The 25,673-nt window shown below is 39.2% G+C and overlaps 1 long non-coding RNA gene across 1 annotated transcript in view; it reads right to left on the reverse strand.

Moving 5' to 3' along the window:
- Positions 1-267: 267 nt before the first annotated feature.
- LOC106723885 overlaps positions 268-25,673 on the reverse strand; it is a 27,665-nt gene continuing 2,259 nt past the window's right edge. Inside the window, exons 2-3 of the long non-coding RNA XR_001359623.1 lie at positions 24,304-24,309; positions 268-308 (exon numbers count right to left, since the gene is read on the reverse strand). This is a non-coding gene — a long non-coding RNA (uncharacterized LOC106723885). The remainder of the gene's footprint in view (positions 309-24,303; positions 24,310-25,673) is intronic.

Below are 25,673 nucleotides of genomic sequence, written 5' to 3' on the forward strand. Positions count from 1 at the left end.
TATTTTTCTTTATTGATTAAGGTATTACATATGTGACCTTTTCCCTCCACTGTCTCTCCACCTCCCCGCACATGCCCTCACCCACCTAGTGTCTGTGTTCATTGGTTATGCTTATTGCATGTATACAAGTCCTTTGGTTGATCTCTCCCGCTCCCCTCACTACCCTCCCCTGCCTTCCCTCTGAGATTTGACAGTCTGATCGATGCTTCTCTGTCACTGAATCTGTTTTTGTTCATCAGTTTATGTTGTTCATTATATTCCATAAATGAGTGAGATCATGTGATATTTATCTTTCTCCGACTGGCTTACTTCTCTTAGCATCATGCTCTCCAGAAGGCACTATTTCTTGATGTTCCTTCTTCTTTGTTCCTGTTCAGTATCTTCTGCTTCTCCTTGACTCTCCAAGTTCTGGCAAGCCTCCTGCCATGGCCAGCTCCTGGTATTCCTAGACTCACCCCCTTAATGGAACACTGCTCAGTCCGCAGAAGCTGAAAGGCTGATGTGGTTCAGCCAGGTCACCCTCTATGTTTTTACTTATTTATTCATGACAAGCACATCACTCAAGAAGCTTTATATGCATTTTCTATTGATTTTTTGAAGGATTAGAGTAATCCAATAAGCTTGTTATAAAGAAATAGAAAAATTAAAATTGTACACAATGTGACTTGTTTTCTCTTCTAAAGGCAAATACCTTTGGAATAGAGGTTAAAGCAATGGAATAACATGATTACATTTTATTTAGGTAACAGAGAAATGATTGCTTTACTGAAGTATAAGAGTGAAGTTAATGTACATAATACAGAGGATGCTTTTGTACAAGTCATTAATGTGTCCATCTGTACATTTTAGGAACTTATTGCTATTACCTATTTTTACAAATCTCATATAAGCTACAAATTCTATTCCCAGAACCATGTACAAAGTTTCACAGTTTTAAGGTTGTGTAAGTCTCTTTTTTCACTAGAATTTGTGAAGATGCCTTTAGTTGCAAGTAAAAACTAAATTAAAATAATTTAAATAATAAAAATTCATCATCACACACATATAAGTAAGTTCCAAGGATGGTGATACGTCTCCTCAAAATACCACCATGGACATTAGTACGTTTTGTCTTTCTTGTCTGCCATTCTTGGCACGTCATTTTGCACTTGGACTAGGCCTCTTAACAGACACAAGATGGATGCATCAGTTCCAAGAATAGCATCCAGAGCTGAAAATGTCCAGCTAAAGAAATGGTGATTTTTCTATGTGTATCTTTTTTGACCAGGGAATAATCCTTCCCTAGAACCATTCTTTCCTTCCTCCAGACAATTTCATCTAATGTGTAATTGCTAGGATTGATTCATATCTCCATTCTTAAATCAATCTACTAGAAGAGAAATTGACTTTCCATTAAGGATTTAGGATGATCCATATGGAGCCCTGTTAAAATTTAAATAAAATTCAGACACTGCCAGCGTAAAACAAGGAATGAATAACTATACAGACTGCACTGGCATCCACCAGTTACTGTGAAGCCATAGTAACCCTGAACATTTGGGACACTAGTTTAAGAAATCCCTGCCAGAAATTGTAGTCAAAACCATTGGAGTCCTTATTTGGACAACAGGCAGAACAAACGCCCCTTTCTGGACTAAGCAAAGAAGGACAAATGAGACAAAGGGACTGATAAAACGTAATGAAAGGAAATTAGATGGACCAAGATCTCTCAACTCCAAAGAGAAGAGAGTTCCAAGAACAGAGAGATCAATTGCTTTAAATGTTTCAGTCATAACAATACATAGGTGCAGAATAAAGATTCTATCAAATACCATCACATAAATAAAATTTTCCCTTCCTCACATTAACGGGAGTAAGAATTGTCACCTCTGGTCTACCAGAGGAATGAACATTCCGTCTTCCAGGAAGGAACTTGACCTACTGCTCTACACTTCAGTGTTTGGTGCCACGTACATCTCAGTTATGTCCAACTTTAGGATTTATTTGCCTTCTTGGTCAAAGCAGGAATGCGCTCTCAACTTTATCATACTTATTTAAACTCCAGTTGTTCTTCAGTGGCCATTTTTAGAGCCACTTCTCTGTATAGCAAAGCCCCAAATGAGTTGCATTTCCCAGGGACACTTTCTTTAACCACTGCAGACCACATTGTTCTCTCCAAGGTAACCTAGCAGTTGAGAATTTAAATGAGACTGACGTGGGTTTGAATGTCTCCTATGATGTCTGTGTAATCTTAGGTCAATACATTATCCCGGTCTTGGTTTCTTTATTTATAAATTGGGAATTCAAAATTTCTCTTTCATAGAAGACTTCAGTTAGATACTGTATGCAAAGGGCCAGTACAATGCTTGACACATAATAAACTTTCAATAATTTTTATTGAAAAGCAAAATGCTTTTTAGGACAATTTACCACTTCCCAGTCTTCTGGTCATTATCTCCCATTTCTTTCAAGCCCTAGTTATGAGTTTTACAAATGAAAGTTCATCTCCGTAGCTGAGAGGTACCCATCTGCACAGCTAGGATAAGTGATTCTCTGCTTTACTGGAGGTAATAATCTCATGGAGATTGGTGAAAATGGGGATTTTCTGGCTTCCCCTTGGAGATTTCATTCAGAATGGTTATGTCTGTGGCCAGAATATGCATGCTGACACATCGTCCAGGTGATTCTAATCAGGTAATCCATGGATGATGTGCAAAGGAACACCATTCTACACACTTGGATGGAATGGAAGCATATTTGATAAAAACGTGCTTAGAGGAATGAAACAATGAGCTCAGAATTTTTTAGTTATGTCACCTTATAAGCTGGATAGTCTTGAAGTTGCTATTTCAAAGAGATATGTGGAAGATAATAACTTCCTTTCGGATGTGAAATTTATTTCTATATGCTAAAATGATCTACAAATTTGAATTAATATAATTCTGAAGAAAGTTGCAGATTTTTGTGTCATCTAATTATATTTGGAACATAGTAGATAGTCAATAATTATATATCTATTTATTTACTGTCACAACTAAACTGGACAAACTTCTCTTAAAATAGTTTATATTCAAGTGCAATCAAATTTCAAATTCAAAGAACGTACATTGTGTAAATGGTCCAGTGTAATATAACCTTTGAATGTAAAGTCTAGTAGTCTGCTTGGTTTCCTATATAAACGCAGAACAATAGCTGATCCAAAATTTTTCTAAAATATTAATAACTATTTTTATAGGTTTTCTTAACCAATCATAGAAGCAAAGACAATATAAATTTAATATAGTGAGTAGGTCATACATTTCCCTCCTGGGCCAACATTATTCCCTGCATTACATTTGTTTAACTCTCCAGGGCTACATTTTTCCAATAACGTGCATGGATAGTCACAGTATCATCTAAGGTAGTTGAACATTAATGAATCACTCAGCATAGGAAGAAAATGTTCCGTATCTTTCTGCATTTTCTAAAAATTCATCTAACAGCAGTTCGGTAAGTATTAAAGAATCTTCCTTGAATAGTCATTCTTATTTTTGACTTGGCTTGCCTGTATGCATTAGTGTGTGAGGTACTATTAAATGCATTGAATTTTTAAGATAGCGTCTCCATCTAAATATGTATTCTCATTACCGTGTTTTCTTTGAGTGTGGATAATTAACAGTGATATATGTTATTTTCTCCTTTTCAACTATATTATGTGAAAATCCAGATGAAAGGAAGCAAGGTAAAATCTCTGAGAATCAATATATATGCAGCTGAGGAATGAAATTTGAGTTTAAGTAACTGACAGAACTTCTTGATTTATAGCACTCTATAATATTGAATAGGATCTGTTTATGACACAACTACCATTGTAATGTTCCTTTATTTTTGGCAGGTTGTGATTATGAGCTTCCCATGTCCTGTACAAATCAGTATATTATTTGAGGAAGAATGGTATGTGACATTTAGTTGGCGAAAGATTGCAGCTTTCTAGTGTTTACTACTGTAAGAGTTCTTTCAGATGTCTCATGGGGACCAAGATTTTTTACTCATTGAAATTTGGAAAAAAATGTTTTCAGCAGGAATATATTTACACACCCTTTGTGGTTGGCACACTTTGAGGGTATCCCTCAACGATTTCTGCTTCCTAATATGCACTTTTGCATATTTTCTTCCCATTGAGTGTGAGCTAAACCCAATGATTCACTTTTAACAAAGAAAATATGACAGCCCTAACTGGTTTGGCTCAGTGGAGAGAGGGTCAGCCCTCAGACTGAAGGGTCCTGGGTTCAGTTCTGGTCAAGGGCACGTATCTCAGTTGCTCAATCCCTGGCCAGGGTTCGTGCAGGAGGCAACCAATCAATGTATCTCTCTTACATCGATGTTTCTCTCTCTCCCTGTCTCTCTTCCTCCCTTCTACTCTCTCTAAAAATCAATGGAAAAACATCCTCTGGTGAAGATTAACTTAAAAAAAAATATGACAGAGGTGATAGAAATCATTGCCATTTTATTGGCTTTCACTCACTCTCTGTCATGAGATTCATTCATGAAGCCAGCTGTCATAGTATGGAGGTGACTTATGTAGGAAAGTTAGGGCACCCTTCAGCTAACATGTAGACCAGCCAAAAACTGAGTCCTAGAGTCCAAGAGACCAGGAGGAACAGAATCGTGCCAACAACCATATAAGTGACCTTAGAAGGGAATTCTCCCCAAGGGAAGCCTTGAGATGACTATAACATTGGCCAACATTTTGATGGCAGCCTGTGAGAGATTTAATCAAGTTTTAAAATGGGTGCCAGTGAACTTTTGAAAACTTGGCCACTTTGGTCTGAAGTTGGGGAATTGAAACAGAGCTTCTTTATTTCTTGTATAGAAGTCATCTTTAAACACGCTGTAAGATTTTCCATTTTTTTCTTTGGGAACTTCTCCCACTGAATTGCATGATGATATTACTTTGATAAACAAAATATAATTTCACATCCTTACTTTACATTAAAGAAAAGAATGTGTTAGTATGGCTTATTGTTACCTAAAAATCAGACAAGATTGGATTCATTTTTGTGTTTCTAATGTGGTACCATATACATGTTATACTGGTCTGTTCATAAAATGAAAACAAATCAGACAATTTTATGTAAATAATAAAACTAAATTTTACTTAAGCTTATATATGATTTACCAAAGTACTAAAATAAACACCTCCATTTCATTCTCTTGAAATGATGCAGAACCTAAAATTTCATATTGGAGGATAGAATTATTTTTTTAAAAATATTATCTTTATTGAATTAATTTACAATTTATATTACAGAAATAAAGTTAAATTGAATAACTTTAGTCCCTAAAGTTAAATTTTGATGGTATCTTTTGTTATGCTATCATCTTTACCTGTTGGATAATTTTTTGAATTTGGTAAAAATACTTACTTTCATGCAGAACGACAATTCTAACATTTATGTTAATATTTATCATTTATCCTCTGCTCCTTCCCCCCAGTGTAGGGCCAGATATTAATTTAATTAATGTATCATTTGACTTTTTCCATATCATAAGTTAAAGTTTAGCATCCAAATTATAAATGTCTTCCCAATGGGCACTTCATTTTAGTTCATAATTTATTAATGCCAATGGGCAGTAATATTTTTAAATATGTTAGGGTCTTTTATGTTCATAAAAATTACTTCAGCTAGACATAATAGCATTTCTCTAAAATTGATCTCATGAAAAAATAAATATGACTACATTCTTATGCTTTGGAAACTATTTTTTTCTATTTTTGAAGTACAGTATCATTTCTCTACCTCTTTTTAATGATACAGACCTGCCATTTTTTCTATATTGACAATCATAAAAGGTGACATGACAATAGTTCATTCTTTACTCCTATATGATATCATTTCAAGTGTTTCCCTTCTGAACTTTTAGAAATCTTTCTAGAGAAGCCACCAGCATGCACACAATCACACACATGCACAATTAAATGAGGGTGTTCTAGTATAGCAATGACAGCATATAGGAGTTAAAACACAGGTGGGAGCCATCAAAGTACATCTATATATGCATATAAAAGCCTGAGCAACTGTGACGGCCAGATGACTGGATGACCATAGGGTAGCTATGATGTGCACTGACCACCAGGGTGCAGACACTCAACACAGGAGCTGCCCCCTAGTGGTTAGTGAGCTCCCACAGCCAACCTCTCCCAGGCGGCCAACCTCCCACAGTTGTCCCTCCCCGCCCCTCTGCCCCCGGCCGGCTGGCCCAATCAGTGCATTGGGCCTCTCGTATTATATAAAGCTGAGACCCTCAGGAAAGAGTATCCATGTACACAGAGTGTAAAGGGAGGCTTGCTTTTTTCCATCACATGGGCACAAATGGAACACAGTGTCTCAAATATTGTTAATTTCAAAGTGGTCAGCTGATACAGAGACCAATGTAGACATTTCACAAATTTGTAAAACTCTTTCTCTGCACCAGCATTATAAAGAAACTAGGAGCCCAGCGCACGATTTGAAATCGCGTGGCGCCGCCCTGTCTTGACACCCTAACCTGTCCATGCAGAGCTCCAGCGCGCCTGGCCCAGCTCCCAAACCCTCTGGCCTACTCTGGCTGCTTCAAGCCCCACCCTCAGTTCCCTCCAGTGGCCTAGGGCTGGTCCCGCCTTCTCTGGGCACCTCCCCGCTTCTGCCCAAATCCGGAGCAATGCCCCAGTTAATATGTTAATGACCTGGTCGTTACCGTTACAATGTATTGACCATTAGCATATTAGCTCTTTATTAGTATAGATAATTGATCTGGAGGTAAATGGGTACATACACATGAAGAAGATAACATCCTACCATGATTCTTGGAGTGCAGGCTCCTAATTGTTGTAGTCACATGATCTCACAAAATAAATTACATAATTTGTACTTGGATTTCCATTACATTTAAGATTAAACATAAATTATTTCGCATTGTACCTGCCTCCAAGCCTGGTACCACCTCAGTGGTCTCATCTGTGGCAGCTGACTCCTCACTTTTTGTGCTCTGACTAAACTGTTTGTAGGTTTCTTGGGGAGGAAAAATGTTTTCTTCCTTTACCATACCTGGTCTTATACTTTCTGAATGTTTTGCCTTCCCCAAACTCTATCTCTTTGCTTATGACAGATAGTTCCTGCATTGTGCAGATTTAAGCACACATGCCATGTTTTTACAGAAGCAGAGAGCTCATTACTTCCTCTTGGGTATTCAATGACGCACTACAGCTGCCTTTCACAGTATTATCTGAAAGGGTTGTAGTAGGTGTTTCCTGTACCTCATTTCCTTTCAATTTCACCCTAGCCTCATCTTTCTATCAGAAGCTACCTTTCTATATGCTATGTTCGCAGTGCTAAAGCTTGTTATGACAAAAATAAAGATACTTTTTATTTTTAGTTTTTTATTAGTCTTTTTATATTCATAATAGAAGACATCCTGACAGCCACATGACTTTTTAAATACAAGTGCCATACATTTAGAACAACAAAAAGACTCGCGATTTCAAAGCTTGGCTTTTTAATAATAAGTATTAGGCACCTGAATAAAAAAAATTATGTCTTAAGCAAAGGAATCAATAGAATTGGAAAAAAAATGAGGAAGGGTATAAGAGCAGTTTTCTACTCTAAATATATTTTGGAGTGGGTTGGAGATGGAAGAATTGTTCTAGGAAATACAAAACAGACTTCCAAACTCTGCTTAAATAGCAGTTCCTCCATGAAGCCTCCCTGGCTTTCCAGAAATGGTTCACATGCACTCTCAGAACCTAGGCTTTCTCTGCCATCACCCTCATCAAAATCGTAATAGAATAATTCATCATTTTTAAATGCCTTGTTCTTCCCTAGAATGTACATTCTATGAAGCAGTCTATAGTGCTGTCTTTCCAAGTGTGCATCTATAGTATCACTAGAGACCCGGTGTATGAAAATTCATGCACTGGAGGGGGGCATCCCTCAGCACATCCTGTCCCCTCTCACAGTCCGGGAGCCCTCAGGGGCAGACAGTGACCCAGCGATCAGGGGAAGGTGACGCCCCCATCAGACCTCTGCTGCTGCCACTGCCGGCAGTGCAAGCCTTGGCCAGCCCTGGTTACCTAAGCCTCGGGCAGCCCTGGGTGGCTAGGCAGCCACCATCAGAGGCTTGCCTGCTCCTCGGGCCATCCCTGGGAAGCTGGGGAGCTGAGGGGACTGGGGGACTCCAGAGGCAGGCGCCCCAGTGGGGCTGAGGGGACTGGGCACCACCATATTGTGGCTGTGGGTGCCGCCATCTTTGAGGGCATGATGGTCAATTAGCATATTCCCTCCTTATTGGCTGTGGGTGCTGCCATCTTTGTGATGGCCTGAGGGTCAATTAACATATTCCCTCTTTATTAGATAGGATAAGGTATTCAATATAATTTATATGTCATAAATATCATTGAATGCAAAGATAACTTTTAAGCTAATTAAACACAGGAGGATCTGTGGCTTGAAAATTAAAGAAGCTAACCTATAGAAGCTGTGGCCAAAAGGAAGCTTATTGGAAGAATCCTGGTTCATTGGAAATAAGTAGTACAAAACTCTTAGTTTTGCGTTATCCAGCAAAAGTGGCTGGATAACGGAAAAATAAAATCACAGACTTAAGTGTGGGCTGCCGTTTTCCCCTCTATTAATCATTTGTGAAATTTTTTGTGTGCCAGTTTTATCCTCCTCTGCATGGCAGAAACTGGAAAATCAATGCACAGGAAACAAAAAGTTCACATCTTAGCCACCGGAAATGAATCACTATATTCTGCTTGTTGTTGTTGTTGTTGTTGCTATTATTATTATTATTATTATTATTATTATTATGTCTAGTTCAAACATCCCATGTAAACTTTCTTTCCAATCTTGAGCTCATTCCTGAGTCAACAACTGTGTGCTGGGAACTTAGGAGTTATTGGGGGAGGGTAGCATGTGGTTCCTTGCAAAGCCTTGTCTAAATTTCAAGTCATACACTCTTTGAGAGAAGTGTGCTTAATCTATTAAGCTTTGTATTGTAGGTGACTCTCGGAAGGCCCCTGGATAAACCTGAAAGCTAATTTGATATTGCCATTTCATACTTTTCCCTTATTCTCGGGAACAAACCATATAATATGCTGTAAGTATTATTTTAAGTATTGTATTCTAGGGTCTGATTGCTCCAACCAATAATAGGATGCACATGCAGCTATAAAACATAAGGTATTTATAAAATATTTTATAATCTATAGCTGGTAGTTGCTCTTTATGTTTAATAACTTCATGTTTCTAGAGATGATTCAGTGGTTTACTACTCACTCCTGATTGATAGCTAGTGGATGTTTTATTTATTGTTGCAGAGATAATATTTAATATTGGATATAACTTTAACTCTGAAAGCAATGTCTTTCTTAGAAGAATTAAAGGCAAGACAATTGCACAGTTGCATTTGGTTTAAGTGTGTGATCACTTTGAATAAGTTCACCTTACTTGAGGCGTGTTCCTTGGTATTCTAGTTGGCTGAATTCTTTACCTTTGGGCAGAAAGACTAGAGACAACATGGCTACTACCATTTTTAAAAAAATATATTTTATTGATTTCTTACAGAGCAGAAGGGAGAGGGATACAGAGTTAGAAACATCGATGAGAGAGAAACATCGATCAGCTGCCTCCTGCACACTCCCTACTGAGTATGTGCCCGCAACCAAGGTACATGCCCTTGATCAGAATCAAACCTGGGACCCTCGAGTCCCCAGGCTGACACTCTATCCATTGAGCCAAAGCTACTACCATTTTAATGAATAATATAGAGACTTTAATTGGCCTTAGTCTATGCATCTTTTAGTTTCCATTTCATTGCATTTCTAAATTGTACTAAGGCAAAATCTATTTATGTCAAAACCAATATGAAAGTTGTAAAAATATTTCCTGATATTAGGGATGCTAGAAACATTTTTATAGTTTCCAAGGTCTTTGGTTGTTATGTTCAGCAATAATCCATGTTTTTTTTAAGTCTCTATGACTTTAAGAGGTGATACTAGAATTCAAACAATATTTATTTAAATATAAAGTAATATTAAATAAGTAATAAATAAAATAGCAAAGCTAATATAACTATTCAACAATTTACTGGTATGTATAAGAAGGCTAATTAATTATGCTCACTCATGTCATTATGTTGTCTCATCCAATCAGTATGTATCTATTGATAAAAATCCACAGAAAATATAGTGATAAATTCTACTAATAAGTCCATCATATAGAGTTGGAAATGCCATAGAAGCTTTTACAAAATAAGGGCATGATCACTATTTGGATTCTGAAGGAACTTATGGCAGAGAGAGAATTTGGAGAAATGCCTTCATTTATTTTGTCTCTGAAAGAAAAGTCCTTATCTCTATACAATGGCCAGGGCTCCAGCACTTCAAATCCACTTTAATCTTCCTCCTCAGAGATCAAACTCTATTTCTACTGCCATCAGAAGTTTAGTTCCTCATGACATTGTGAATAAAGTTTGCCATCTTCTCCAATCAGCATCACTACTTTAGTAGTGTTCCTCTTCAATTTGTCATACACACAAATTGCAGAATTATTTCTGAAAGTATAACTCAGATTATGATGACCCATAGTTGCAAATATTAATCAGCAGTCTGCTGCCAATTTATGAAGTCAGATGCCTAAGTCTATATTTGTTTATTCTAACAGGTGTCATTTCAGCTTTGTTTTTATTTCTGATTTCAAGCTGTACTGATCATTCCCTACTTCCCAAATAAAACATATTTTTACCCAATGTTATGAATTTAATCTCTAGAATTTTTAGGTCTTTGATAGACAACCCACAGATAAGTTACTCAAATTTACTTCTAACCACACAGTGGAGTGTGATCAGTGACATTTTTCAGCAGGCACATAGGTTTGACTGTCTACTTCCTACATGAATTCCATTATGAGTTCTGAATATAGTAACGTGTTATAGTACTAGAAAAGGTATAAAACCTCCAACACTATGCTACCTAGTGTTCTAAGCCTTAGTAGGGAGTGGTTACTCTAACTTATCTACGATCTCCTATGGACTAGTCTATTGTTATACTATTAATAGTAACATTAATATAAATAATAGCAGTAATATAAATAATAGCAATAATAATACTATATAATAAAAGGCTAATATGCAAATCAATCGAATGGCAGAACGACCGGTTGCTATGATGCCCACTGACCACCAGGGGCAGACGCTCAATGCAGGAGCTGCCCCCTGGTGGTCAGTGTGCTCCCACAGGGGGAGTACCGCTCAGCCAGAATCCCTAAGCCGGGCTCATGGCTGGTGAGTGCAGCGACGATGGTGGGAGAGGCTCCCGCCTCCATGTCAGTTGGACATCCCACGAGGGTTCCTGGACTGCAAAAGGGCACAGGCCTGGCTGAGCGACCCCCCGAGTGCACAAAATTTTGTGCACTGGGCCTCTAGTGATAATAATAATAGTTACTACTTAATGCATATTATGTACTAAGCAACTTCAAAGCACTTTACATATATTAATTTATTTAATCCTCATAGTATGGTTGTAAGTAGGTACCATTGCTATCCACAGTTTATTTAAATTTATGTCAAGCTGAATATTTACAGCACTTTACAAAGGAATATTTAAATATAGTCAATTAATTACAAATGTTCTTCAGTCAAGCACAAAACCAGATTGTTTAGAACAATTGTTTAGCACAGTATTGAATACAATGGATATGTAAATAAATACATTTTTAATAGAATAACAAATATTTTTATGGATGTGTGATATTAAACAACCACATATTCTATAAGATTGTGATTAAATGGAATTGTATTTATATTAATAGATGCATGCTATTCTTATGATTAGGGTTGTAAAGTTTTTATTTTTTTACTTTATTGTTGATAGTATTACAGATGTCCCCAAATTTTCCCCCCTTTCACAGCCCTCCTCTCAGCTCCTATTCTATCCCATACCTTCACCACACTATTGTCTGTGTCCATTAGCTATACATATACACATATAAGTTTTTTTTGGTTAATTTCTTCCCATCTCTCCTCCAGTACCCTCTGAAATAAGTTAGTCTGTTCCATGCCTCCATGCCTCTGGACCTATTTTATTCATCAATTTACTATGTTCATTAGATTCCACATTTCAATTCACTAATGTCCCTGTGCAGTAGCTATGAAAAGAGAATAATTTTGCTTTAAATTTTATATTTAAAATTACATTTGGACTAATGGCATTGTCAACAAAATGAAGGTGTGTGTGTGTTTGTTTGTTTTTGCGTACTTATATAAATACATGTAATGCAGGGTGTGTTTTTTTACAACTAAAACTAAAACAAGGTTTTAAATTTGAAAATAGACATTAAATAGAGTTCCTTCCAAAATCATCTCAGAAAGGATTGATTTTGATATTGGGGAATTAAATATTTTAAAACACTGTCTGCTTTCTCAACTATCAAGGACATTATGCTATATCTATGAGAACTGCTGAAGCGTTCTCTCCACTTCCTTTTTGTCTTCCCTGATTTAGGACCTTGCCTGGTCATTGGCCCTTGCAGTCTCTCTCTCTCTCTCTCTCTCTCTCTCTCTCTCTCTCTCTCTCTCTCTCTCTCTCTCTTTTTCTCTCCTCTCCATAGCTGGGACTATATTATGCCTTAAGAAAGTCTCCCTTCCTTAAGGAAGGGAAGTTTGGATAACAAAATATTAGAATTTGGACATCTCTTTTCATCATCCACACACCTCAGACTCAAGTGATACAATCAATTTCTACTCCTCTAGTAGAGCTCCATCTACCAAGTCTGACTGGTCCACTCTAATGGACCTGAATTTTGCCAGGATAGTTTCTAAACCTTTATTTAATCTAACACACTGGATTTGCTTCAGGTCACTTTGGCTTTTATTTTCTTCTGAAATTGTCTTTCAGTTAATAACTGCACTTCTCAGCCATGAGGCAGCCTTTCCCATATTCTGCCTGGACAGTCACATCCCTATTTCTAGCTTGCCTTGTACTTAGCTCATTTGTTGCTAACACTTTCTTCCGCTTTGCAGAACACCATGAACTAAGGCAAGTAGAGTTCATAGCCAGTGAGGTGGGTGATGGGATCACAGTTTTCAGAGCTGTCCACAAGAGAATTCAATTCTTTTATTACAATCCAAATATATTTTAGTTCCAGAAGGGACATAACATAAAATACAGAGCAGAAAGGCAGGAAGGTCAATTCAAAATAATCTATAATAATAAAAGCGTAATATGCTAATTAGACTAGACATCCTTCCAGAGGAAGCCAGGGCTGCAAGGGAAGCCTAGGTCCTGGGTGCCTGCCAGCGGCCACAGGGAAGCCTGGGTCCTGGGTGCCAGAGGGAAGCCAGTGCCAGCAGCCAGGGGAAGGAAGGCCTACTCTTGCACAATTTTCATGCATTGGGCCTCTTGTTTAATTATAAAGCCACTCAAACTCCAAAAGTCAGGGCTGATGGAGGTTGGAGGACTGAAATATGTCAATTTTCTACATATTTGATATCCATTCTGTATGTCAGTCCATTCTGTATGTCAGACACTGCTGGATAAGGTAGTTGTTCTCATACAGATTACATCAGAGCAAATAAAATGAAGTCAATCAATTAGAACATATCTTATATTAATATGTGCCATGTAGATAATTAAAATAGGGGAACATGATATGATGATATTCAGTGGGTATCAATTTAGAGAAAGTAGTCCAGTAAGATTTTTTGCAGACATTATATTTAAGCTGAGATATTAATGATAAAACTATCCTTCCATGTCAACATCAGGTGAAGCAAAGACAAAACAAAGGTAAATTCAAAGTTCAGAAAGATTTCAATTAGCATGACATACTCAAAATGGTTTTAGTGAGCTTTGCCAAAGCAGGCAGGAAATGGTTGTTAAAGAAGAAAACATCCTTTTGCTTATCTATAATAATGAAAGCATAATATGCTAATTAGGCCAGACATCCTTCCGGACGACCTTCTGGATGAAGCCGGGGCTGCAAGGGAAGCCAGTGCCAGCAGCTGGAGGAAGGAAGGCCTACTCTTGCACGAAGAATGAATTGGGCCTCTAGTTAATATATATTTAACAAGCAGCAGCTCTGTGTCAGCCATTCTACCAGATATTGAACGTGTAATAAAGAACAGGACAGCCTGCTTTCCTTCTAGGAATTTATTTCCAATAAAAGAATGAATAAATGGATAATATTCTTGGTAGACTTATATTGTGACTCAATCACATTCACTCTCACTCATTTTTATTTTCTGTTCTTATACTAGAGGCCTGGTGCACAAAATTCATGCACAGGGGAGGGGGCATCCCTTAGCCTGGCCTGCACCCTCTCCAATCCACAACCCGTTGGACATCCCTCTCACAATCTGGGACCACTGGCTCCTAACTGCTCGCCTGCCTGCCTGCCTGATCGCCCCTAACCACTTCTGCCTGCTGGCCTTATGCCCCTAACTGCTCCCCTGCCTGCCTGATAGCCCCTAGCCTCTCTGCCTGTCTGTCTGATCGCCTCTAACTGCTCTCCCCTGCCAGCCTGATTCCCCTAACTTCTCTCCCCTGCCGGCCTGATCCACCTAACTGCTCTCCCCTGCTGGCCTAATCCCCTAAACTTCTCTCCCCTGCAAACCTGATCCCCCTAACTGCTCTCCCCTGCCGTCCTGATCCCCCTAACTGCTCTCCCCTCCCAGCCTGATCCCCCTAACTGCTCTTCCATGATGGCCTGATTGCCCCTAAGTGCCTCTGCCTCAGCTCTGCCACTGTGGCTTTGTCCAGAAGGATGTCCGGAAGGTTGCCTGGAAGATGTTCAGTCTAATTAGCATATTATTCTTTTATTAGAATAGATTAGAGGCCCAGTGCATGGATTGCTGCACTGGCGGGGTCCCTTAGCCTGGCCTGCACCCTCTCACAATCTGGGACCCATTGGGGGATCTCAGACTGCCAGTTTTGGCCCAATCCCCTCAGGCCAGACCAAGGGACCCCACCAGTGCACAAATCTGTGCACTGGACCTCTAGTATGTATATAAGATCTTTGGTTAATCTCTTCCTGCCCTTCCCTCCACTTCCCTCTGGGCTTCATCAGTCTATTCCATGTTTCCATGCCTGTGCATTGAGCATCTTCCCCTGATAGTCAGTGTGCATCATAGCTACCAGTCAAACGGTCGAACGGTTGAACGGTCAAACAGTCGAACAGTCACATGGTCACTTAGGCAATTATATATATAGATAGACAGAAAAGCTAAAACAATATACAAATTGCTTATACCTTGGCCTCAAATGTTCTACACATGGAGGTACATGTGAACATCATGTATTTCAGACCACATAGGAGAACAGCTTTTCCAGGCAGGACCTTACAGGGGAGGGTTTTTGCATCTTCTGGAGTAGTTGCAATGCAGTGTCTCACTTTCAATCTCTAGCCTCATCGATGTAGATCTGCATGTGTACAACTGTTGGGTTTCCATCAGAACAGTCCATTAGCACAATGTTTATCTTTCCTTTCTCTGCACTCCTGGCTATTTGAATGCAATTATTTTTCTTGTCTATTCTAAGAGAGTTCCTGTAAGTTACTTAATACCCATATGGTGGCAGAAGTTACCCTCTAATGCTGCATATCAAATTAACCCCAAACATAGCAGTTTAAAATGAATATCTTGTTTTGCTCATGGATTCTGTCAGTTTGAAATTCATAGAGAAAACATCAGGGATGGCTTGATTCTGCTCTGCAGTGTCTTGGTCCTCTGCTGGGAAGATTGAATGGCTCAGTGTCACCCTATGCCGGGGACTGGAATCATTAGATGTCTTTACTCACATATCTGGCTATTGATTCTGGCTATCTCTTGGGACCTCAGCTGAAACTCTTCTAGAATACCTACATGTGGCCTGAGCCTGTTCACAGCATGATTGGCTTGGAGTCCTCAGATTTTTTAAATGGTGACTCAACAAGAAGTAGTTTTCCACTGCTGTGTAACAAATTGCTCCAAACGTACTGGCTCAAAGCAACACCTACATCCCACGATTCTGTAAAATATATATCCACTGTGTGTTTTAATCTATTACTATTCTGGAACTGCTACCTCACTAGATCTGGGTAGGCTCAGACCCAGTGAGCTGGGTTCTCTATCTGAGTCTCTGTCAGAAACAGCTAGAATATATGCTCTGAGTCCATATATTCTTCTGAATTCTGCTAACAACTATGCCAACTGTAGGGGCAGGTTCCTTCTCAAACCCTGCCCATTACACTAACTATCAAGGCTGATTCCCTCTGCCAGGGGCTGGACCTTCTTGGATATCAGGTGGTAGACAGAGAAGCCATAAGAAGTTGTGGGTGAATAAGAATGAGTCTTTATTGTAGAAGCCAGTGTATAGCCATCAGACAAAACAGTTCTTCATAGCAAAGTTCCATACAGGCAGTCGCACACCAGCTGGTTAACAAAAACATCTTTCCCACGAAGCAGCATCAGTCTCTGTACTGACAATTATTATCTGAGCAGCTGCATGCTGCCCCTAGACTCACCTTCTCATATAGTAGCAGCACCTGAGCTCTCTGTCTCAGCAGCTTCTCCAACCTCTCAAGCCTTACATAGCAGCTATATCCTCTGTGCCTATCTCAGCTTCCCCAGCACTCTTCTCATTGCAGCAGCAGCAGCCTGTACACTGGCTGGTCAGTAACGTATTATACTACTTAGACAAAAGAGGCTAGGTGCCAACGATGACATCAATCATTTGGGTTATAGAAGGGCATGCATGTGCAGTATACCATGAGATCACTGTAGCTTTGCACCTGTTTATGGTATCTTAGCTTTGAACATTCTGATTAAGATTCCCATGTTCAGAGTGGCCTTGGCCATTCCGGCATAGTAACAAGGCCTTGACTATCCGGGGTCTCTGGCGTGGTTCCCACAGTCTCACACTCTACTTGCTGGCCCATTGCATTCTCATTTAAGGTTTTGAGAAAGAATCTGCTTCCAAGTTTATTCCAGTGGCTGAATTCAGTTCCTTGCAGTCATAGAATCCAGAGCCCCATTTCTGGTAGTTAGTGGGGCTATGCTCATCCCCTGGAAACCACTTGTGGTTCTGCACCCCAGCTCTTCTCACAGGCCCCCTGACAGACCCTCCTAACCTCTCAGCTAACATCACGTCCTCTCCTTTCAAATCCCCACTGTGCTTCAAATCTCTCTTATTTCTTATTCTGCTGTTAGTCTGAGAAATCTTTATACTTTTAAAGGTTTCATGTGATTAGGTCAGGCCTACCCAAATAATATCCCTTTTGGTTAACATGGAGACATGGAGTCAAATGATAATACCTTCAATTATATATGAAAAAATGCCCTTTTCCACAAAACATAACATAATCAAGGATGATGTCCTCAGGTTAGGACACGGAATCTCCGAGGCCCAGTTCAGAATTCTGCCTACCTCAGTGAACAAGACGGAACCTGCATTACCCTTTCTGACATAGTGTCGGGGTCACACATGGCACATTTCTCGGGCTAAAAGTGAGTCATGGGGTCACTCCATAGTGGTCAAGGGAAGAGAATATTAAACTCACCTCTTCATAGAAGTGTCACAGTATTGGAAGACATGTTTTAAAACTATCCCACTGCTGCCCTGGCCAATTTTTCTCAGTGGTTAGAGCATCGGCCTGCTGATTGAAGGGTCTCAGGTTCGATTTCGGGCAAGAGCATGTACCTAGGTTACAGGCCTGATCCCTGGCCCTGGATGGAGTGCCTGTGGGAGGCAATCAATCAATGTGTCTCTCTCATATTGATGTTTCTTTCTCTCTGTCTCTCCCCCTCTCTTCCTCTCTCTCTAAAAATCAGTGGAAAAATATCCTTGGGTGAGGATTAACAAAAAAACAACAACGAACTACCCCACTGTTTAGAACAACCATTTTATCTAAACAAGCTGGTGTGCATTGTCTGTCTATAATTGCAGTCCCTGATCCATGTAATCACAACCTAGGAGTGCTGTATAGACTCCTGTGGACACACAGAACAGGTATGTGTAACCTAGACTTGGGATCAGAAAGAACTTCCTGAAGAAAATATCTAAATTGATACATGAAAGTCAAGGAGAAATCTGAGATACAAAGAAGGGGAAAGGAGAGAGTGTTACTGGCAGAGAGAATAGGATGTATAATGTTCCAGTCCTCAGACAAAACACAGTGCGTTGAGGAATGAAAATATGTTGAGTGTGAAAAAAGTGCTGCCCTAGAGGGAGAGGAATAGAAGGAAATAAAATTGAAGATGTCAGCATAAGCCAGTCCCTAAAGAACTGCAAGACAAATGAAGGAGCTAATGAAGAGCAGTACCAGGGAACACCCGTTCCATCAGGTAAAGGGCAGACTCATAGGATGATTCGACAGTCAATTTCTAGTACAGTAAGTCTTCACTTAATGTCATCAATAGTTTTTTGGAAACTGACTTTAAGTGAAATGAAGTACAACAAAACCAATTTTAACATAGGCTACTTGATATAAATAAGAGTTTATTCCATACAGCATATTTCTGGTCACAAAAACATTACTAAACTTTTAAATAAAGACCCCAAACCCCTTCTAATATTAAACACTGACATAAATGTGAACTATACATACATTTAAGACAAATAAGATAATAATTTTCCACCCAAATTATTTCAATGCAAGGTCACCGGTGGTAGGAGTCTATGCAGGCAGCTCAGGGTACAACTTGGAAACTCACCCACCCTGGACAGGACACCCTTCTGTCTCAGGGTTACTCACACCCCCCCACACTCACTCTCAGACTGGGACAATGTAGACAGGCCCACTCACCTCCTGTGCACATCTTTAGTATGTGGAAGGAAACCAAAGTCTCTAGAGAAAACCCCATACAGACAGGGGCCCAGCTGGGAATCTGTTTTCCCCCCTCATCACTATAATGACACAACATTATTTGAGGACTTGCCGTGACCTAAATAGGTGAGACCAAGACCAGAGCAGAAGACATGTTAGTGACTCCCCACCCCTGTCACAGTGGACAGACAATTCTGACGCCACCTCGCTGCTTTCTGGATCTGTATTCCCAGGGTCCCTGCACCCTGCTAAGCAGGGTAGGTAACACCCAGTTATCTGCCACTAGCATCTCTGAGAGCAGCTTTAGCCACCGGAAAGACCTTTCTGGTATCAGCAACTGCATCCTGGCCGAACATTAGCTGCTTATTCTAGATCTTAGCATCTTCCCTGTTTGCTCTGGCTCCTCGCAATAAGCCAGTGTATTCTGAGATAGGATGCTGAACTATTTATTATAGTTATGTGGTTGTGTTCAGAGCTTGTCTGTTACTTAGGTTTCAGCCACAGATAAAATTTCCTGGCATTTAGACAGCATTATTGTAATGATTCATAATAATGATGTACACCCCTATGCCACTTCAACTTTTTCAAATCAATTTTTTTTATACTGCATCTTTCTCTGAACTGTGCCCCACCTCAGATCATTACATGAAAGACTGTAATAGCACTCATACTCTTTTACTGCGCTGATCTCTTCCTATAGTCTTACGTGATCTTATGTGAAAGGTTGTTTCCTCAATATGGCTCCCACACCCTAATTATAAATTTAAATATTTTTTTCTGTTACCTTCTTTCATCACATCTCATGCTATTTCTTTTAAAACTACATCTTGCTTTATTATTATTATTATTTGTTTAACTTCTGCCTCACTAAGACCACCCTCACAGGAAGTCTGCCTCTTTTAACATACCACTCTATTCCCAGCGTCTAATAGTTTTTTGATAAATATTTATAAAATTGAAGTATAACTCATTGGCACTGCTGGAGTACAGCATAGAATTAGAGGTGAAAGGATGCTTAAAAGTATGAAAAAAAAGCATCTTCAGGATAACTTACAATTTGTATTGTGTTGTGACATGAGTTATAAGTATATACATAAAAATATGGTCCTTTTTTAAGTTGGTGCAATTTTAAGGTATGAGTCATAGCTCCCCTACTTCCTTCCTCATGATCAAAGATTAACATGCATAGCCCCTTGCTCATGTGAATTCCGGAGCTGCTACTGGAATGGTAAACTTGCTTGAGCCTCTCCAGGACCATTTGTCAGCGGCTCAGCTAAACTACAGAGAGCTGAGCTGCTAAGTGTCAGAGTCCCTGATTAAACACAAGCCAAAAGGAAAGTAACAATAAAGCCTTCAATCACTTCCTGCCAGAGTATAAGCAAGAGGCTAAAGCAAGAACGTGACGACTACCCCTTGTTCCATTTTCCCCAAGGAGCAGTGAGTGCACTGTGAGACTCAGGTGGATCAGCACAGATGTGGGGCTGTCTCACTGCCAAGGGAGCTACGAACAAATGGCTCTCCAAGTAGGAATCAAGGATATCCTCTCGCTTCCCCTAGAAAGACGCATTGACCCCGGTGCCTGAGGATGCCTTACATAATGAGGTCTCTGAATGAAGGCAGGAGAATGTACCTTCATGAAGAGCATGACCAGCCAGAGGACTGAGTCCTTGCCTGTGACTCCCTCCAGGGCCTGCAGTGCACTGGCTGTGTAAGTGGTCCGGTGTGGGGAGGGCAGCTTCCCCCTTGAGGCTGCCATGATTGGGCCTAACACAACACATACTCTTTGGCCTGGAGCCGGACTCCTCCATGTGGCAGATGCTAGAGCAGATCTTCACCGGTTACCTATGTTGTCTATGATTGTGTAATGAATTGGAGGCAAAGTCTCAGATGTCTAATAGGCATTTCACAGTTATCCTATCACTATTTGACATATTAAATTATATTATTTATCATCCTCCTTCTCTATACAAAATCCATACACCTTGGCAGAAAAGATGGTATCTTGGTTACTATTCTACTGCCAATTTCCAGAGCAGACAGGTACTTGTTAAGTTCACAAGAACTACCTGGTAGTTGAATGAATAAAATCAAAGTTGGACTCCATATCTCTAGATCTCAGGCCTGATCTCCTCTTAATGAACAATGAACACACATCATGTTGGATATTTTTAGGAGCGAGGGTGTATTTAAACCTATGGTTCATATAAGAGGAGTATAGAAGTATTCTTGGAACATTTACTCCATTCAGCAACAGAATACTTTGATCTCTTGAGTTCTCTTTTTGTTAAATCTTTTTCAGAAAGAAAAACTAATTAGAATTTCAATACCATACAACTTGAAGTGTATCTAGGAGTGAATATTTATTTAAAAATCCGAGAAGTTTATAAATTCTTTGAACATCTGCATATTTGAGGAAAGCAGATGTCCTCTCCACTCTCCTGGGAGCCATGGCAGTACAATCAGTAAAATGAATTTAAGGGAGCTGTGTGGAGGCAGATGGCCTTTTTGAAAGACATCATGGAAGGGGAGGCAAACTTGAATCTTGGACTCACCATAACCCTGGAATTTGGAAAGCTAATCTATCTAATCCTCAGTTTTAATAAGACTTGATTCATGCTAAGGGTTGAGGCCATTCCTCTGGATTGTCTTCTAAAACAAAATCTGCTATCATTGGAAGATAAGTCCACTGTTGTTTTCTTTAAAGCAATTGTGTATATTGGCATAGTGTAAATATGCCAATATTGATTATAGAGAATAGATGTTCAATTTTTCCCTAACAACATGCTCTAAACTGAATACCAGTTTCTAAGAGATACTATAAGGCCCTACAAATAAATAGCTTTGTCTCATTTAGTTCATTTATCCACTATTTCCTGTGAGACTGTGAAAAGCCGTGGAAGAAAGTTGGCATGTAACAAATCCTGAATAGATGAAAATGTCTATATAGGTTTTGCAAATTTCCTTTGAAGTTCTATGATAAGAATAAATATAAATATTTATAAAAGCTAAAACAGTGGTTACAGAGGAAGGATGCTTATTTTTATTTTTTGTATATGAATAGCTCACCAGAGGACAAAATGTGAATGATAAGTCAAAGATTTTTCATGCCATCCTTTTAAGATACCAAGATTTTGGTTAAGGCAGAGTTAAAATAGAATAAATAAATTTAGTTTCAACTAAAAATTTCCCCTAGTTTTTACTTGCAGTCTTCCTGTTACAAGATAGCTATAAAAAATAACATTTTTGTAGTTTTGTTTCTCTAACTCTTTTAAATTTCAACTGCATTTTCCCCAGACCCTGCAATCCAAAAATATTCACTGTAAAATTTAAAATTTTTAAAATAAATTACATAAATGTTAACTAATTGTGTATTTATGAATATATAGTCCTTCTTCATATTTTTTCTTCTTTTTGATAGTTATTCTCATCTAGAAAGAGTAAAGCATGGTAGATACCAAATATGTTCATAGAGTCTTCCCATCTCATTGATGTGGAGTCTATTTCATCACCTCTTTAATCTGGGCAGGACTTGGGATTTGCTTTGGCCATAGTGTGGTAGGAGGGGAATGTATGAATTCAGAGTCTAAGTCTCAAGAGGCTTTGCACACTTAAGCTCTCTCTCTTGGAACTCTGACCACTGACATGGTAATAAACACTAGATTAACCTGATGGAGGATGAAAGACAATTGGCCTCTCCATACAACTCTTCATACACGGCCATCATTAAACATCAAGCCCCAGCCTTATATCCAGCTGACTGAAGCTGCATAAAAGACCTCACTGACACCAGCCTATAACATCGCATACCAGAAGAATCATCTAGCTGAGCCCAGCCCAACATGTTCATTACATTTATAAATGGTGGTGGCAGACAGGATTTTTTACCTGACTGACATGCACACATTCCGTTATCACTGGGATTGTGAACCTGATGGGCTTTCCTTCCATGATTAGGTTATATTCTATGGCAAAGTGGACCTTAAAATAGGGAGATTATCTACCTAATGAGCTTGATCTAGTAATATAAGCCCATCAGAAGTTGTTTTCTGGCTATTATCAGGAGAAAATGCTAGAAAGATTTAAAACATGAATAGATTTCAACTCAGGAGAGATTCTTCATAGCAAGACCCGAGAGCAATTTCTAGCTGCTGAAAGCAGTAATCCACCAATATCTAGCAAGACAATGGAGACCTTGGTTCTGCAACCACACGAAATGAATTCTGCCAATAACCTGAGGGATCTTGGAAGTGGATCTTTGTTAAGTCAAGCCTACAGTTGAGGACTCAGCCTTATGAAACCCTGAGTAGAGAGAGAACACAGTGGACTCCTCGAACATAGAAATTATAACAATAACATTGTGTTGTTTTAAGTTGCTAAATTGCTGGTAATTTGTCATGAAACAATTGAAAACTATTTTAACTGTTGTTTTAAACTGCTGAATTGTAAAGCAAAATATAACTGATATAGAGACTAGAAATCTTAAGATTATTGTAGGGTCAGCTGTTGAATTAGTGAGATCAGAGCTACATCTGTGATGTTGGACTACATCCTCCTACAAATAATGAATTTTCAAATGTTCAAGGGGAGGTATTAACTATCTTCTCTTACTTTTCCTTTAAAAAAAAAGGAAATATTCTCTTCTTGGTTATTTTTTTTTCCTCAATCATAACAAAGAGACAAATAATTAGCATAGTTAATAGAAACAGAAAAGGCAAATAGCCTATTTTTTATGTTTTTCTTTTTAATCTTGAATATTTCCCTGGAGGTAACCATAGTAACAGTCATTCTAGCACAATCTGTAGGTCACTTAAAAAGACTCAATTCTCTCATTTGCATATCTGGCTTGTGCCCCCATTAGGCTCCTTTTTTTCCTCATTTGCCTTTCAAGTATCAGTTTAAGACAGTGAGTTAGAAATAGAAAGCGATACATTAAAAATGTTGGTAAGTTAATAGCAATACTATTTCAGAAAAGAACAAAAATATTCTATAAAATAGAATCTTTTGTCTTTTCATCAAAAGACAACAGCTAATCATCTGCCAACTATAATGGAAAAGAAAGGAAAATCAATGACTATAGCTCATCCTATTCTCATAGATTATTCTAGAAAACTGAGCACAGTGAGACTCAACTGCAAACATGTTTTAAAAGGGATATTAAGGCTAATATGTGAGAGAGTCCCTCATAGCAAGGCTTTCTCCTGACCAGCTTTGCCTATTAGCCTCATAGACACAAACCTATGACAACCATGAATAAAGGTAGGAAACATTTTAAAAAAATATTATTCACCATATATTTAGAAACAAGTTCTAAAGTAAATTAACATAGGTAAATTAGGATTATAGATATCTGGGGGAAAATATCAAATATTACTTATAATTCTTGTTGAGCTAACAATGCCTTTAAAATATACTTTTGTATTATTTGAGTTTGAAAAATTCCTCTTGTAATGTCTGTTACTCTACCATGGAAATATGCCTATTTTATTATATTTATTATTCAACCCTGGACATTTGCCTTTATCCTCAACTTTCAAGCTCAAGTAAGATTTCTAAGTTATGGACTTAAGTACTTTATAAAAGAACTTCCTTTGTTAGTCTAATTATAACTATGAATATTCTGCTAAATATTCAGAATAATAAATCCACAGTTTGAATAAACCAAATGCATAATATTATTATAGAAAATCTATTATTATAAACAAGTTTCAACTCTAATTTCAATTAACAATGGACATAGCCATCAATGGCCCAACACAAAAATTAAACAAGTTTCTTTCTTAGAGTTGTTTAAGTTTATGCCTAAAGAAGTTCTAACATCATATTTGAAGATGAATATAATCTACTAGCTGTTTTTATTCAAAACTGAGTACAGAATATGTGTTAAAACGTAATGACGAAGAGTAAAAAGTGAGAGAAACCAAGATGGCGGCATAGGTAAACACGGGAGTTTGCTGCCTCAAACAACCACTTCAAAAATACAACTAAAAGACGGAACGGACATCATCCAGAACCACAGGAAAGCTGGCTGAGTGGAAGTTCTACAACTAGGAGGAAAGAGAAAAGCATACCGAGGCTCAGAGGAGGCGCAGTGCTGAAGTAAAATACTAAGGTTCGGAGTGCATGCGGAGCGGGCTGGAGGCTGAGGGCGCGGTTGTCGTTTTCAATCGGGAGGGAGTCTCAGGCTCTGAGCTCCAGTTCCGGGCAAGTCTCTAAGGACCCACACTCATACGGGAGAAGCGGGACTGTCTGGCATCGCTCAGAACCCTAGGGCAGCTTTCTCTCCGTGGGGCTTGCAGTGACTACTGGGACACTGAGAAGCAGAGCCTCTGAGGGCAAGACTGAGAGCAGCCATAATTGCTAACCCCCCCCTGTGATCCCGTGGGACCTGCCCCGCCCAAGCCCTGCAGGGAGGCTTTTGCTGGATAGCCTCAGGCAAAGGCTAGATTAGCACCTCCCTAGAGATCCAGGAGCCAGGAAGCCCAGAGGTCAGAGTGGGACCATCCAACTTGCAGCTCCGTGGAACCATAAAAGACACACTCAGGGGGCAGACTCAGTGAGCACCAAAGCCCCATCGAAGCAAGTCTAGCCCCAGAGGGGTGTCTCCAGCACAGAAGTTCTCCCACCGCAGACACAGCTGATTCTCACAGCCAATTGGCCTGGAGGTCAATTCCTCACAGTGATAACTACAACAATCAAGGCTTAACCACAACAAGACTGTGCACAAAGCCCACAAGGGGGTGCACCAAGAGTGTCTACCTCAGGTAATTGGGACACTTAGCACAGAAAGGCACTCTATCGACACAGCGAAGCATAAAAAAATGCCAAGACAAAGAAACAGGACACAAACGACAGAATTGGAGGAAAGCAAACTGCTGGATA

Source organism: Myotis brandtii, unplaced genomic scaffold, assembly GCF_000412655.1.
Source record: "Myotis brandtii unplaced genomic scaffold, ASM41265v1 scaffold67, whole genome shotgun sequence".
Classification (NCBI taxonomy): domain Eukaryota; kingdom Metazoa; phylum Chordata; class Mammalia; order Chiroptera; family Vespertilionidae; genus Myotis; species Myotis brandtii.